Source organism: Apium graveolens, chromosome 7 (assembly GCF_009905375.1).
Source record: "Apium graveolens cultivar Ventura chromosome 7, ASM990537v1, whole genome shotgun sequence".
Taxonomy (NCBI): domain Eukaryota; kingdom Viridiplantae; phylum Streptophyta; class Magnoliopsida; order Apiales; family Apiaceae; genus Apium; species Apium graveolens.
The window spans coordinates 131,200,168-131,216,982 of record NC_133653.1 but is presented as its reverse complement, the minus strand read 5'-3'; positions in this window follow the sequence as shown (position 1 = coordinate 131,216,982).

Below are 16,815 nucleotides of genomic sequence, written 5' to 3'. Positions count from 1 at the left end.
GCTGGACAGACCCGATGTGAGATTCTACATGTATGTTGTGTCATAAGTAATTCTCATAGTGATACTGATGTAATGGTCCTTAGACCTGAAGTCATTATATTTCTATACGAGAATTAATATACATTGATTCCATTAAAAGTTATCATTGACCGGGTAATGATAAAAGTGGACATTGGGTATATTATGAATCGTTTGAGAAATATGAATGATCTAGATGGGATTTAATCCTCCTATTTTAGGAGTGATATTATTGGCCTCTTGTGTGAGCTAGACTATGAAATGCGTGGCCACGCTCAAATGTTGATTTGATATGATAATCTACTCATTGATCAAGGAAACTTAGATTAAACTATTGTGAGAATGACACATTACATGCCTCTAGTTTAATCTATAATATTTGTTTAAAGAGATTATATTACATTATACATTATTCACAAAAGGTTTAATCGATCACCGATTCAATTATTATTACTTGGGTAGCAATGATGTATTACTAGATGCTACTCATTGTTTACGATTTTAAATTAGATTTAAAATTTGTTGCCAACGTAATAATAACCTATAGTGTAACACACTAAGAATGCTTGAAGGATTATTTAATTTGAATTGGATTTAAATTATATTAAAGTAACTCGAATTATTTATAATATTAATTAAGTATGACTTAATTAATTAGATAAATATTGATATTCGAATTTACTAATATTAATTATGAAATTTATTTGTTAAATAATTAAGTGAGACTTAATTATAATACAAATAGGAATTTTGAATTAATAATAACTCCTAATTAGTTAAGAGTTATAATTCGTTTTTCTACTCTCTATATAATATCTCTAGTGTGGCTGATTTTGCGTGCAAGACTTTTACAAAAACCCTAGACACCAAGAGAGAAGATGTAGAGAGCAAGAAGAAACGGGTTTGTGCTAGTACACATCCAATCCTTGAGTTCAAGCATTCGTGTGGATACCGATAGAGCGTAGATCGCGAGAGCGGGATGCGTGGTTATTGAACAAGCTTTGGATCTCCATTAGTAAACTAATTGGTAAAGCTTCTTAAGGTAAATAATATGATCTACGAATTAAATATATGTTTTTCGCATGGATCATGCAGTGGGTTTCGAAAATTCTGACTTTTTACGTTTTTAATTACTATTTCCGTTGCGTTTCTGTGCCCGAAACCCATCAATGGCATCACAGTTACTTGCGAAAAGTGTTTAATTCGTTTATGTGTTTACTGGTTTTATAATGATAACATGCATACAATATTCCGTGACCGTTATGTATCCGATTTTGTATATTTTACATGTTGTTTTATTTATATATGCGTATGTATGTATATGTTTTGAATATATGATATTCATGAGAGTTGTATAATCATATGATGATTATATAATCTGTATATATACTGATATATACATGTTTTATGTTTGTTCTTATTATATGAATCGTATTTGATACGATTCAGAATCGGATGCAGCGGATTTGCTGAAATCTGAGTCTGGTGTCCGATTTTGGCGAACGAATATACTATTTCATATGGAATCGAGCGCCTGAACAAAATGGATAGCTATGCTATAAACGACTGATCTTTAAGGCGTTTGATGTCGTTTAGATCCTGTAATCTTTGATTTAATGTTATCAAGTTTAATTTCGAATTTTCTGATTTTTGCTATATTTGGTTTTTATGATTAGATCATGATTGTTATGATATGTTAAGATCATATTATGTGTTTTAACATGTTCTTATGTGTTAATTAAGCATGGTGGATGGTTATGGCTTATGGCCTTAGGTTAATGGTTTTGGTTTTTTAAATACGGCTTGCATGTCGTTTGATCTTGTAATTATTAAATCTCGAATGTAACTCAAGTTCTTATTGTAAGTACATTAGATTAGTTTTATTTTTTATTCGTGTAATGTACATGAAGACATGAAGATTTGAAGATCAAGGAAGGGTAATCTCACATGGAGGCCATCCAAGGAAGCAAGACAAGAAAGAAGACATGTAATAGTTAGCCTGTATTTATTTTTCACCTTAGATTGACCTAGATCTTTGTCATTAGCTTGATGAAGATCACATAGGATAAAGCCATAACCAGGCACGTTTATATATTACACTTTACATATATATGAGCATATGATGAATGTATGTGTAAAGTCGTTTATAAATATGCATGCTTAATTAGATTAAGGATGTATGTATTAGATACGACACCCATGCCATGCTTTCTAAACAAGATAAAATCTGTAACGACTCAAGATTTTAAAATGAATAAACGATTATGAGATTTTCGTGTTTATGAAACACGGAATAAAATAAAAAATTTCTTTAATTCTGACATGGGGCAATTTTGTCAAAAGCGAGTTCTTTGAACTTGTAAGGTTGTGGGTTTTAAGAGAGACCGTTGTGACTCCCTCACTACCTGGAAATCAAATCATTGATGAATATTGATTTGAAGTATTTTATTCAAGGAAAAATTGGGAATCTCTTTATGATGGGATCATGATCATTTTATAATTAACAAAACCCTAAAGTTAATATTAAGTTGATCAGATGCCTTCCAATGAGTCCAATGCGTTAACCCCTAGATCGACCAGGAGTGGGTTTGCCAAAGCGAAGTACTCCTATCTATCATGGGAGATGTGTTGAAGTATATTGATACTTTTTGACTATTGGGTTTGACTTAACTAAGTTATCACAATAGGATTGTGAACTTAGAGGCATAGAGTTTGGCGAGATTTATTAGATAAATATGAACAAATGTTGTTTCACCAAGCTATCCAAGAGTTATATAGTTGATATAATTGACAAATATTGTCTACCTAAATAATCATGTTTTAGGAGAAAAGCCAAAGCTGACCTAACGCGTGGTGAAATATGGATCGTGGCTCACTAGAAAGGATATAGAAGATATTTTTTCTGAATTAATAGTTAGGGCTATTGATTTAATAAAAATAGTGGGAGATATATATATTGTGAATATATATATATGAATAATCACTTGAACATAATTTAATGATCATCTGTAGACTAAGTCATTTTATGCACTTTAATATTGTAGACATCAAATGACAAATAACACAAATAACTTCTCTATGTAATAGTCCTTGAGAAGGACAAGCTGACATGAAATAATTTCTTCGATTGACATGGGAACTTGAGGATTGTCCTCGGGTTCAAGGATGTCACTCAAAACCCTCCCTTATTTCTTCTAGCTGAGAATAAAACATATGAAGAATAAAATGCTTACCAGAAGCAAATTAATTATACAACTGATGTTTCATGTCTCATGCTTATAATTATGAGTGCTGAGCTTTAGAAGCAACAAGAGCATAATGATGCTTATGATATGATTTATCACCTTCAAAAGATGTTTGAAGGATCGGCTCGTCAGAAAGATTTGACAATAATAAGGCACCATACTTTTGCATTAATGGGACAATTATATCTGGTTGGACCACATGTTCTAAAGGTGATAGGCATACGTACCTTAATATTTTGGGTTTCAAAAATAGTCTAGAGACTCATCTTCATTTGATCAAATGATCTTTGAACAACTTCTATTCTCGGTTTGTTAAGAACAAAAGGAATGAGATAGACAGAACACTCACTGAGTTGTTAAGCATGTTTAGAACTGCTGAAAATAACACGGTAAAGGCATGAATTACGTTCATATTGATGATGTACACATGAAATCTAAATGGGAAAGGAAAGTGGACAGACAAGGTGAAGATTTGATCTTATTCGGTGCCAAACCAAAATCCAATCCCAAAGGGCTTTTGAAGCCTAATAGTGGTGTTGCTAAAGGAGATGATTGTCATTTCTGTGGAAATAACTGGATGAATGGAAGTTAAATTGTCGAGCTTATTTGGAAGATCTAAAGAAGAAGACTAGCAATGGTCAAGCTCCAGGTATAGGGTTAGAATTGGAGCAAAAGTTGTTTCTCTAGTTGAAGGAACTCGATACCTAATTTTTCCAATAAGGCGAGATTGAGAACTTGATAAATTGTTATTACGTGCCTACCTTTAGTGGATACATTAAGTCAATTTCTTGTCAAGACAAGAAAGATTTTCATTTTAATTAAATGAACAATAGTTGTTTATTCTGTTTCAATGATAAGACTTATAACGTTGCACAATTAGTTAACAATTTATATGTTCTAAGTTGACTCAAATCAAACATTACCTCTAGCATTGTTGTTAAGCCATATTAATGAGAAATGCATTTCTGAGTTATATATAGATGAATACTTGGATAAGTTTGATTTTGAATCATACGAAAGATGCGAAGTTTGTCTCATTGGCAAAATGACTAAAGCTTCTTTTACCTAATCAGGTGAAAGGGCCACCGAACGATTATGACTTATACATAATGATGTATGTGGTTGAATGCATATGATGGCAAGGGGGGCTTATAATACTTCATAACATATACTGATGATTTCAGTAGATATGGATATGTGTTTCTTATGAAGTACAAATCCGATTCTTTTGAAATGTTCAAAGAATATAAGGCCGAAGTAGAAAAGAAAACAAGGGAAAAGTATAAAAGTTTTACGATCAGATCATGGAGGAGAATACTTAAACCTCAATTTCAAGAGTTTCTTGAAGGAGTGTGATAATGTATCATAACTTACTCCTTCTGGAACACCTCAATGGAATAGAGACTCTGAGAGGAGAAATCGTACCTTGTTGGACCTAGTGCGATCGATGATGAGTCAAGCAGATCTTCCATTCAGTTTCTAGGGTTATGCTCCAGAAACGGCTGCATATACACTTAACCAAGTTCCGACTAAAGTGGTTCAAAATACTCCGTATAACATATATAGTGATGAATGTCATAGCATGTCATTTATGAAAATTTGGGGATGTGAAGCGTTTGTAAAACGTTTAGCCTCTGACAAGCTTGGACCAAAATTAGATAGATGTTATTTTGTGGGATATCCAAGTGAGACTAGGGTATAGTTTTTATAATCCTTCCGGGAACAAAGTGTTTGTTGCTCGGGCCGCTGTATTTCTTGAGGGAGAACTACTTTTCAAGAAAATCAGTGGGAGGATAATACATCTCGATGAAGATCGAGAACCATATGATAACATTGAACCGGAGTTGGAATAAGATCAGGGTGCACATCAAAATGTTGAAAGTAATCATGTCAAAGAAACATAGGTTATTCGTAGATCTAGTAGGATTCACCATGAGCCTGGGAGAAATTATGAATTTCTTTTAACTCAAGATGGTGATGTGATGCTTACGAATAATGATAAACCTCTCACCTACCAAGATGCTATGAACAGTTCAGACTCCAAGAGATGGCTAGAGGCCATGAAATCCAAGATGTAATCCATGTATCAAAATAAAGTACTGACTTTAGTTGATCCACTCAAAGGGGTATAACCTATAAGGGGTACAAGTGGGTTTTCAAGAAGAAAACTAACATGGATGGTAAAGTACAGACTTATAAGATGCGACTAGTGGCAAAAGTTTTAAACAAATTTATGGTATAGACTATGATGAGACTTTTTCACCGATTACTATGGTCAAGTCCATCAGGATTTTGTTAGCAATAGTTGCTTACTTTGACTATGAGATTTGGCAAATGGATGTCAAAAATGTTTTCTTATATGGGAGCCTTGAAGAGGATGTATATATGATACAACTTGAGGGTTTTATCGATCCAAAGTTTACTAAGATAGTTTGTAATTGCTTCTATCTATTTATAGATTGAAGCAAGCCTCAAGGAGAATGAATATTCATTTTTATATAATGGTCAAAGAGTTTGGCTTTATTCAAAACAAAGATGAACCATGTGTTTGCAAGAAGGTTAGTGGGAGCCATGTGACATTCCTAGTATTATATGTAGATGACATATAACAAATAAGGAATGTCATACCTTCTCTACAGGCTATTAAGACTTGGTTGAGAAATAGTTTCTCAGTGAAAGACTTAGGCGATGCTACCTATATATTAGGGATCAAGATCTATAGAGATAGATTGAAAAGATTAATTGACCTAGTCAGGGTACTTACATTGATAAAATATTGCATCATTTTAGGATGCAGGAGATAAAGAAAGGATATGTTTCGATGTCTCATGGGATAGTGATCTCAAAAGATAACTGCCCCTAAATCATTAGATAATAAGGGCCGTTTGAGAAATCTCCATATGCTTTAGCAATTGGATCTATAATGTATACAACGATATGTATTTATCCTGATGTTTCGTATGCTTTGAGCATGACAAACAGATACCAGTCTAATCCAGGTGAGGGTCACTGGATTATTTTCAAGAATATTCTTAAGTACTTAAAGAGGACTAAAGATTTATTTTTGGTATATGGAGAAGATAGGGAACTGGTTGTAAAGGGTTACACTGATACTAGTTTCTTAACCTAATTTCTGGATAGATAAGGATGATTATGTGTCTATTTCTGGTTTTTGTTTTGTCTAAATATAAGTTATGTTAGCTGGAATGGTTCAAAGCAAGAACATTGATGATTCTATGGAAGCCGAATATATTGATATTTTTTTGAAACAGCCATAGAGACTGTTTAGGCATGTCCTTAGGCAATATCACCTTATTAATGAGATTAATGATTAAGGAGATATAAATGTAAAGTGCATAATAATGATAATGTTGCAGACCCACTGACTAAGGCTTTATTGCAGTAGAAGCATGATGGTCATACTAGTTTCATGAGTATTAGATACATGGGTGATTGGCTCTAGTGCAAGTGGGAGATTGTTAGTGTTTGTGCCCTAGAGACAACACTATTATGTTTTAGTTAAAGACATTTGGATTATTAATATTTAAGTTCTATCAATTATTCCCTTTATAATTTATTAATTCTTATACTACGATATAAATGTTAGATTAATAAATGTCCTTGGAATATGAAATGCAATTCTCTATCTCTAAGTACCTGACTTAGAAATGAGATTATGAGTATAGAATCAATATTCCTAAAGGTCCCTAGTCGCGGATTAAGGGACAATAATAATTCATTAAGACTAGTTTGTTTGTTGATTGATGATTACATTTCATTGATCATAGATATAGTGATACTAAAGTCAAAGACACAGGCAGATGTACATGTACATGGTGCTGGACAGACCCGATGTGAGATTCTACATGTCTGTTGTGTCATAAGTAATTCTCACAATGATAATGATGTAATGGTCATTAGACCTGAAGTCAATATATTTCTGTACGAGAATTAATATACATTGATTCCATTAAAAGTTATCCTTGACCGGGTAATGATAAAAGTGGACATTGGGTATATTATGAATCGTATGAGAAATATCAATGATCTAGATGGGATTTAACCCTCCTATTTTAGGAGTGATATTATTGGCCTCTTGTGTGAGCTAGACTATGAAATGCGTGGCCACGCTCAAATGTTGATTTGAAATGATAGTCTACTCATTGATCAAGGAAACTCATATTAAACTATAATGAGGATGACACATTACATGCCTCTAGTTTAATCTATAATATTTGGTTAAAGGGATTATATTACATTATACATTATTCACAAAAGGTTTAATCGATCACTGATTCAATTATTGTTACTTGGGTAGCAATGAAGTATTATTAGATGCCGCTCATTGTTTACGAATTTAAATTAGATTTAAAATTCGTTGCCAGCGTAATAATAACCTATAGGGTCACACACTAAAAATGTTTGAAGGATTATTTAATTTAAATTGGATTTAAATTATATTAAAGTAACTCGAATTATTTATAATATTAATTAAGTATGACTTAATTAATTAGATAAATATTGATATTCGAATTTACTAATATTAATTATGAAATTTACTTGTTAAATAATTAAGTGAGACTTAATTATAATACAAATTGGAATTTCAAATTAATAATAACTCTTAGTTAGTTAAGAGTTATAATTCGTTTTTCTACTCTCTATATAATATCTTTTGTGTGGCTGATTTTTCGTGCAAGACTTTTACAAAAGCCCTAGCCACCAAGAGAGAAGATGTAAAGAGCAAGAAGAAACGGGTTTATGCTAGTACACATCCAATCCTTGAGTTCAAGCATTCGTGTGGATACCGATAGAGCGTAGATCGCGAGAGCGGGGTGCGTGGTGATTGAAAAAGTTTTGGATGTCCATTAGTCAACCAATTGGTAAAGCTTCTTAAGGTAAATTATCTGATCTACGAATTAAATATATGTTTTTTGCATGGATCCTGCGGTGGGTTTCAAAAATTTTGATTTTTTACGTTTTTAATTACTGTTTTCGTTGCGTTTATGTGCTGAAAACCCAACAGGCCTACCCATGAAATCACTTTCTAAGCTCAAACTTGCTCCTAACTCAAACTGTCCCTGTTCTAGAAGAATTCATATTTTGACTTGTGCACCTAACTAAATGGATTGATTTCTGTCATTTAAAGCTTCTGGGATAGAATATAGATCAAGTCCTAACCCCTGGTAGATTGGGCCTTCCAATGCCTAACAAATTCTCATTCATTTCTCACTCACAAGTCAAACCTCTAATTTGGAAAATGCTAAAAATTTATTCTAACTCCTTCCACCTTAAGTCCCACTTATAAACCATGCACCCAATCTTCAACCAAGCATAATTACTATCCTAATACTCTCATCTAACACATTAACAAGTGGTGGAGATCATTCATACCCTAATGCACTATGACCGAATTATATAAACAAAATAACAAGACTAACACTTAAATCATATTTTCGAGTACTTATGCACAAACAAATATATACCACAACATGCAAACGCAATACCAACTAAATATACTCATTAAACCACTTTACATACTATATATTATCATAATAAAACACTTATCATCACATGCAAATCAATTCAAGGCTCAAAATCTCACAAACTATGGCATGCAACTATGATCTTGATTTATACTCAAAAATATCTTACTAGTACTTAGATTTATCCCATAAAATTAACATGCAACCTTATCATGATCATATTTATAAAAATCTATAACATGAAAAGGTTTAAACCAAGATAATATCTCCAAAAATCATGATTTAAGCACATAGCAACTAAGATCAATCAACAATACAAATAATTACTCCATTCGGCTCATTTTTGAGTCAATGTCGAATAGAAGAGGGAGGGAATGGCACTTTCATGTGAGTGAAACTCCCATGTATTTCCCTTCACAACCCTTTTTCTAATTTAACTCCTAGTTTGGACCTTAAGTTCATAAGAACTAAGGTCTTCCACTTGAGTTTTGTACTTACCTCTTACATGCAACACCAAACCATTCAACAAACAAATAAATCTCTACACAAATATTTATGGAAGGGGTTTAACAATATTGAGAAGGTGTAATTACACTAGAATTCTTGATATTTGGAAATGAAAAAGAAGAGGAGTGTGTGTGTGTGTGTGCTACGGCCGAGAGAGAGGAAGGAGAGAGGGGAGGAGGTGATGGTGATGGGTGGCGTGTGCAAGTGGAGAATGGTCTCCCTTTTATCATAATGTTTGATATAAAATGGGTAGTGGAGTTGGTAATTACTTCTTTGTCCTTCTCCCTTAAACTAGCACAATATGCATGCAAGGCTAAAGTGGTAATTTGGTTGGGTAGAAAGGAGTTAGTGGGGTGGATAATGACATGAATGTCCTCAATTTGTATTAAGGGTAAGAATGAATGCAAGGGCAATTAGGTAATCACATAATTATTAATTTAATTAAATACAAAGAATGCATTTTATAAATAAAACCATAAATCTATAAATTACAAGAGTGACATCATAAAATAATTTAGAATTTTAGGAATTTAATAAGATCAATTTCGAAATTTATTAATAAAAATAATTTTAAAAATGATTTTTCTTAAATAAGAAAATGCATTTTATAACCCACATAAATAGAAAATAATACATTCCTTATTTTCAAAAATTCTAAGTAATATCACACAATTATTTAGCATAATTCTAATCACACAAACACATATTCACAAAATTTTTATTGAGTAGCTCAATTAATATATATCAATTAAAGGATAAATAAAATACCGGTTATGACATCCTCTCCCCTTAAAGGATTCTGTCCTCAGAATCTAAGGAAATAGGTGAGGGTACCGGACTCACATTTCTGAATCTAATTCCCATGTCGATTCTTCGACTTTGGGATTCCTCCAAAGCACTTTCACTATCTTTACGGACTTATTTCTAAGACTCTTCTCTTGCCAGTCGAGTATTTTGACAGGTTGCTCCACTTATGACAAATCTTTCTGAATTTCTAGCGGATCATACTCTATCACATGATTGACATCCTGATTATACTTTTTAAAAAAACACATGGAATACATTATGAACATGCTGATACTGAGGCGATAGATCTAACCCATAAGCTACCTTTCCTACTTGATTTAAAATTTCATAAGGACCAATATATCAGGGTGCCAATTTCCCTTTTTTCCCACATTGAATTAAACCCTTCCATGGTGACACTTTACGGCTTCGCATACTTGGAAACTCACATCCTTTCGGGCAGGATCTCCGTACTTCCTTTGTTTGTCTTGAGGAGCAATTAGTCTTTTCCGAATTAAGGCGACTGTTTCCTTCATTTGCTGAACTAATTCAGGGCCAAGAACTTTTCCTTCTCCTACCTCATCCCACTTTGTCAGAGATCTATATTTTCTTCCTTATAAAGCTTCATATGGTGGCATTCTGATGCTGGAGTGGTAACTGTTATTGTATGAGAACTCTACAAGTGGTAAGTGATCATCCCATCTTCCTGTGAAATCAATTACACAATTGTGCAACATGTCTTCAATTGTTTGTAAAGTCCGCTCGCTTTGACCGTCTGTTTGCGAATGATATGTCGTGCTTATGTTCAGCTTGGTACTGAGACTTTCCTGGAATTGTCTCCAAAATCTTGAGTTAAATCGCGGATCTCGATCAGAAACTATCGATACAGGTACACCGTCACGTAGCATAATTTCGCGCACGTACATATGGACCAACCTATCTAACGAAGTCTTCTCGTTGATTGGTAAGAAATGCGCCAATTTTGTAAGGCGATCAACTATAACTTATATGGTGTCGTGTCCGGACTTTGTTTGAGGCAGTCCCACTATGACATCCATAGCGATATTCTCCCATTTCCATTAAGGAATCTTCAATGGCCGAATCAATCCGCTTGGTCTTTGATATTCCCCTTTTACTCTATGACAAGTGTAGCACTTGGAGACCCATTCTGCAATTTCTCTTTTCATGTCTGGCCACCAAAATTTCTTTTTCAAATCCTAGTACATGTTTGTGCTCTCCGAATGAATCAAAAATTTTGAGTTGTGTGCTTTCTATAGTATCTCGTTCTTCAATTCAGTCACTTGAGGGATCCATATCCTTTATGAGAATCTTAATATTCCTTACTCGTCCTTTTTCGTACGTATTTCTTCTCCCGTCAGTTGATTATTCTCTCGACTCGTCACTTCTTCTTGACATTTCTTTATCTTCTGAAATAGTTCTGGCTGAAAATTCATGGCATAATAAATCTCTCTTGATGTCCCGCAAACACAAAGTTCTAACTCAAATCTTTCAATCTCCTCAGATAACTCCCTTGACATGGGTATCATATTCAACCTTTCCTTCCTACTCAAGGCATCGGCTACTGCATTCGCCTTTCCTGGATGGTAATATATCAAATAGTCATAATCCTTGATTAGCTCCAACCATATTCATTGTCTCATGTTGAGTTCCTTCTGGATGAATATATATTTCAAGCTTTTATGATCCGTATAGATTTCACACTTCTCTTTGTACAGGTAATATCTCCAGATCTTGAGCGCGAACACTATGGCTGCCAATTCTAGATCATGGGTTGGATATTTCAATTCATGAGGTTTAAGCTATTTGGAGGCATATTCAATCACCTTATTATGTTGCATTAGCACACAGCCTAATCCTTTATGCGAAGCGTCGCTATATATCATAAAATCTCCTTTTTCGTCGGGTAACACCAATACTGGCGCGACAACCAATTTCTTCTTTAACTCTTGAAAGCATTTTTCACATTCCGCATTACATTCAAACTTATAATTCTTCCTTGTCAGCTTGGTCAGTGGCACGGCGATCTTTAACAAATCCTTTACGAACCTTCTGTAGTATCCTGCCAATCCTATAAAACTTCTTACTTTCATAGGTGTCTTTGGTCTCTCCCAACTCATAACCGCTTAAATCTTTACAGAGTCCACTCTAATTCCTGCGCTTCCAATTATATGTCCTAAAAATTGAACTTCTCGTAACCAAAACTTGCACTTTGAAAATTTAGCGTACAACTTCTCTTGTCTAAGAATCTCCAACGCTATCCATAAGTGTTGCTCGTGCTCTTCTTTCCTCTTCGAATATATTATAATATCATCAATGAAAACCACGATGAACTTGTCCAAATATTTCTTGAAAACTCTATTCATTAGATCCATAAAAGCTGCAAGGGCATTTGTTAATCTGAATGGCATTACTAAAAACACGTAATGTTCGTGTCTTGTCCTAAATGCCATTTTCGGGATGTCTTCTGGTCTGATCTTCAATTGATGGTATCCCGACCTTAAGTTAATCTTCGAAAAACACTTTGCTCCTCTTAGTTGATCAAATAAATCATCTATTCTCAGAAACGGATAATGATTCTTAACCGTCATCTTGTTCAGCTCCCGATAATTTACACAGAATCTCATGCTTCCGTCCTTCTTTACGAAAAGAACCAGCGCTCCCCATGATGACATACTTGGCTTTTTGTGTGATGCCCTCCAAACCCGGGTCAGAAGTTTAGGGTTCACAACACACACTTAATATATAAACCTGTATATAATATATTATATGCATTGACCCTTCTTTACACAACCACGGATCGCAACAGGTTAAAGTATGAAAACAAGACACAACCTTAACTTTTATTACATCGTATCAAAACCCAACTAGTTCAACTTACAACTGATAATGATATCGTTCTCACAATCTCGCATAACTCATCTACAATATAAAGCTCTTGCTAGCTCGTTCCAACTTAACCTGGAATCTTAGCTGGCGCACTGGACTGAAAATCTTTGTTACCCATAACTTTCCTTTTCAATTGTTGAAAACATAAAAAGGTTTGCAAGAGTGAGCTAACTAGCTCAGCAAGTCATAATAGAAATAACTGAGGTTAAACAATAATAAATTGAAATGATTCAGAAGAATCAAGTTTCTGAATAAGCAATGATTAGAATTGGATCTTCACATTTCATTTTAAAAATCAAGGTTAGGCTGCTGATCAGTCACGCACTAACCCCGAGCAAGGCACACAGCTCTGCTCTCTATACTGGATCCAAGACATGCATTGGCCTATTATGACCACGAATCTGGTCTGACCACGAATCTGGTCCACATTTATAAAACCATCTAATTCTAAAATGATTCAATATAATAACCATTATAATTCAATAAAAATAGAATCATAATTAACAATGATAAAGCATTTACCTCAGAGCATAAATCAGTTCATAGGTATCACCAGGGTATATCAAGGTGTAAATATGAAGAACGGCTTCAAGCCTGATGAAGAATCAAGTATCTGGTGAACAATGGTTCAATGATAAAGCTAGGCATACATCTTTGATGATAGAGGGTAGTATAGGATATATCAGTTTCTATATGCTCAAGTAATTCTGGTTCGGTATGTTGTTTATGGTAGGTATGTATTTATGGAGTAATATCATATATGTTTGGCTCATATATGAGAATTCAACAATCAATGGGTTATGAAGAATAAGGCTTATGGCTCAAGATCAATAAGAATCAGGGTTCAAGGTTGAATAATTTAAAGCGTTTGTAATATAAAACATGATTTATTTTGAATACTAGCAACATGTTATGAGAAAGTTCGAAAATATTTGTAATATATCTTGAAGAAGGTTCATAAGTACTTGCCTTGTTACAGATGATTTCCAACTTTAGTTGTACTCATCTAACAGTTTTACTTTTCAATCACTTTCCTTCTTTTTCTATGCCTTGCCTCTCTTCATCAATCACTTGCTTTCTTTTTCTACACTTCAGTTCTATTTACTGATCACTAGCCTTCTTTTCTATGCCACGTTTACTCTGCTAGGCATCACAAGTATCTATCAATACTCAATCTCATATCATTCTATTCGTCACATAGACGTCATAAGATTTTATCTACCTTTCGTTTTACCCAAATCCGATTTACGGATTGAAAGGTACCGCAAAAACAATCAAACAATGCATGCACGGTCATATTCTACATCAATCGGATCACATAACACGTAGCACACATGGTATTTAATTAAAATAATTATTCAACGAATATTCGGGGTTAAAATAATTTTCCAGGTATTTAATACGAATTTTTGAACATTTTTCGGAATTAAAACGAGTCTCCGAATCAATTTATAATTAAATAACAGGGTTCGAATACCCGAATCTGGCTTTAAAATGATTTAATAATAATTATCGAGCTTTGAAAATAATTTAAATAATATTTTAAAGCTCGAAAATATTTTTCACATAATTTTTAAATCAAAAATAAATAATTAAATTAAATTATTAAATCAATTTAAATTAATTAATAAATAATTAAATTAATTAACCAATTAATATTTAAGTTAATTGACTAATTAAATAATTATTTATCAACTAAAATTAATTAATTAAATAATTAAGATTTATTTTTAAATTAAAAACAATTTTCTGAAATTGAAGAATGAATTTTGGAATTTTAAATAACTAAAAATGATTTTCTGAAAATTATATAAAAGAAAATACTATTTTCTAAAATATATAAAATAAAAATCCAGTTTTTACAAATTTTTAAAACATAAATATAGTTTTTGTAAATCAGGAGAAACTTTAGGGGTCAAATGGCAATTTAGCCACCCCTGTCCTCTTCTCCGACGACTTCACCGGCGGCGACGTTCAATCAATCCCAGGTTTAACAAATTAAAAGTTTCTAATTTCGATTGAAATTATTCAAGAACATAAACCCTAATTTCAGTTTTTCCAGAATCAAACATCAATTTCTATATGTTATTGGACTCCAAATTCATCATATAATATACCAAAATGACCAGGAACAAAAGATCTACATGATTCTAGCATCAAATCATATCAACAACATCAAGAACAAATTTTCATAATTTAATCTTTAAATAATTTGATATAAAACAATTAAATAAGAAAAATACCTTAATTCCTGCATAAAAACGGATGATTTCTTATGAAAGTACTTTTCGAGAGCTTCGATTTGATATGTGGCACGCCCGAATCGGAGTTCGATAACGCCTTCGTTTGTGCGTTTGATTATAAAGAACGCAACGTTTTTAGGGTTTTTCTCTTTAAATTCTATATTTTTACTGATTGATTATGATTATATGAATAAAATGAAATAATAAAAGGGCTATATATATTTATGGAATATTGGTTCATTTTGGATCGTATTGGATCGATAAATTAGTTACTTAGCTGCTAAGTAACTGCAAAAACGATCCGATTTGATACCCGTATTGGATAATTATCCAAACCGAGCTTCTTATAAAACACTTTATACGAAAATAATATAATAATATCCCTTCTTTCAAGAATACGTGTTTTGTTGCTTTATCGAAATAATTATCGTATCGAAAATTGTTCGCTTGGACGCGCACGGGTCAAACCGTAATCCGGACCGAAAAAGTCAAAACACGAAAAATGTCCGGAATTATCAGAATAGGCTAGAAAGGAGTTTTTCGAAGAGTTCGGGTTGTAAAAATGTAAAAACGGTTGAGGTTGGACGATTCCTGGCTTTATAAAATAGTCTTATAATATTTCAGAAAATAATTAATAAATTCTTAAATCATTTTAAAATCATATAACAATCCAAAAAATCCCAGAAAAATATCACAATTATCTATATTTTATTTTGGACATAATAAAATTAACATACATATACTTTACCACATATAATCATCCACATAACAACACCAATCATCAGATAATTCACCAAAAATCATAATATAATCACATAATAATTATTTATCAGTAAAAATAATTACACGCTATGTCCCGGATATTACATCCTTCCCCCCATAAAAGGATTTTATCCTCAGAATTACACTAAGGATCAAATAATGATATATTCAAGTATCTTACATCCATTCTCTCAGGTTGATCCCTCAACCTTACAACTTTACTCGCAACATCACTCATCACTTAACAGCCTCTTGCTGATATCATATTCTATTAGTTGCTCATATATCTCAACTTAAGTCCCCATTTTATATATATAATGGAGCTTAATCACTTTTCCTGAATATACACACATAAACACCCTATGAACCAGCTATATGTGTGGCGGTGAAGCCAACTCACCTACACTTATCTTGCCTATTTTACTGTTTCAAAAGGACAAGCATAATGCCTATTAATTCTCTTTTCTTTCTAATTCTAGTAATTTGTTCTCATGAATGTTTACAATAATTACTGGTTATTGAACCTCATTCCCACATGTTTCTCTGTTCAATTAACCTAGTTTGTAATCGCTTCTAATCGCATTCGAGGCTCTTTAATCGTTCCCTTAATCTTCTTGTCCATCTGCGAATGATATACTGAAACCATAGCGTATTCGATTTCTAACATTCTCAAAATTACTTTAGAATTAAGAATCAACCAGAAAATCTTGACTGAATATGATTGACACATAAACTTATCACCATATCTTATTTTCCTTGAATCACAATCAAGTATATTTACTGAGCAAAACTTTCTTACTGTTTTGAAGAAAATGCACTAACCTGGAGGCATTACCAGCATATTCTAACCCATATTATCAT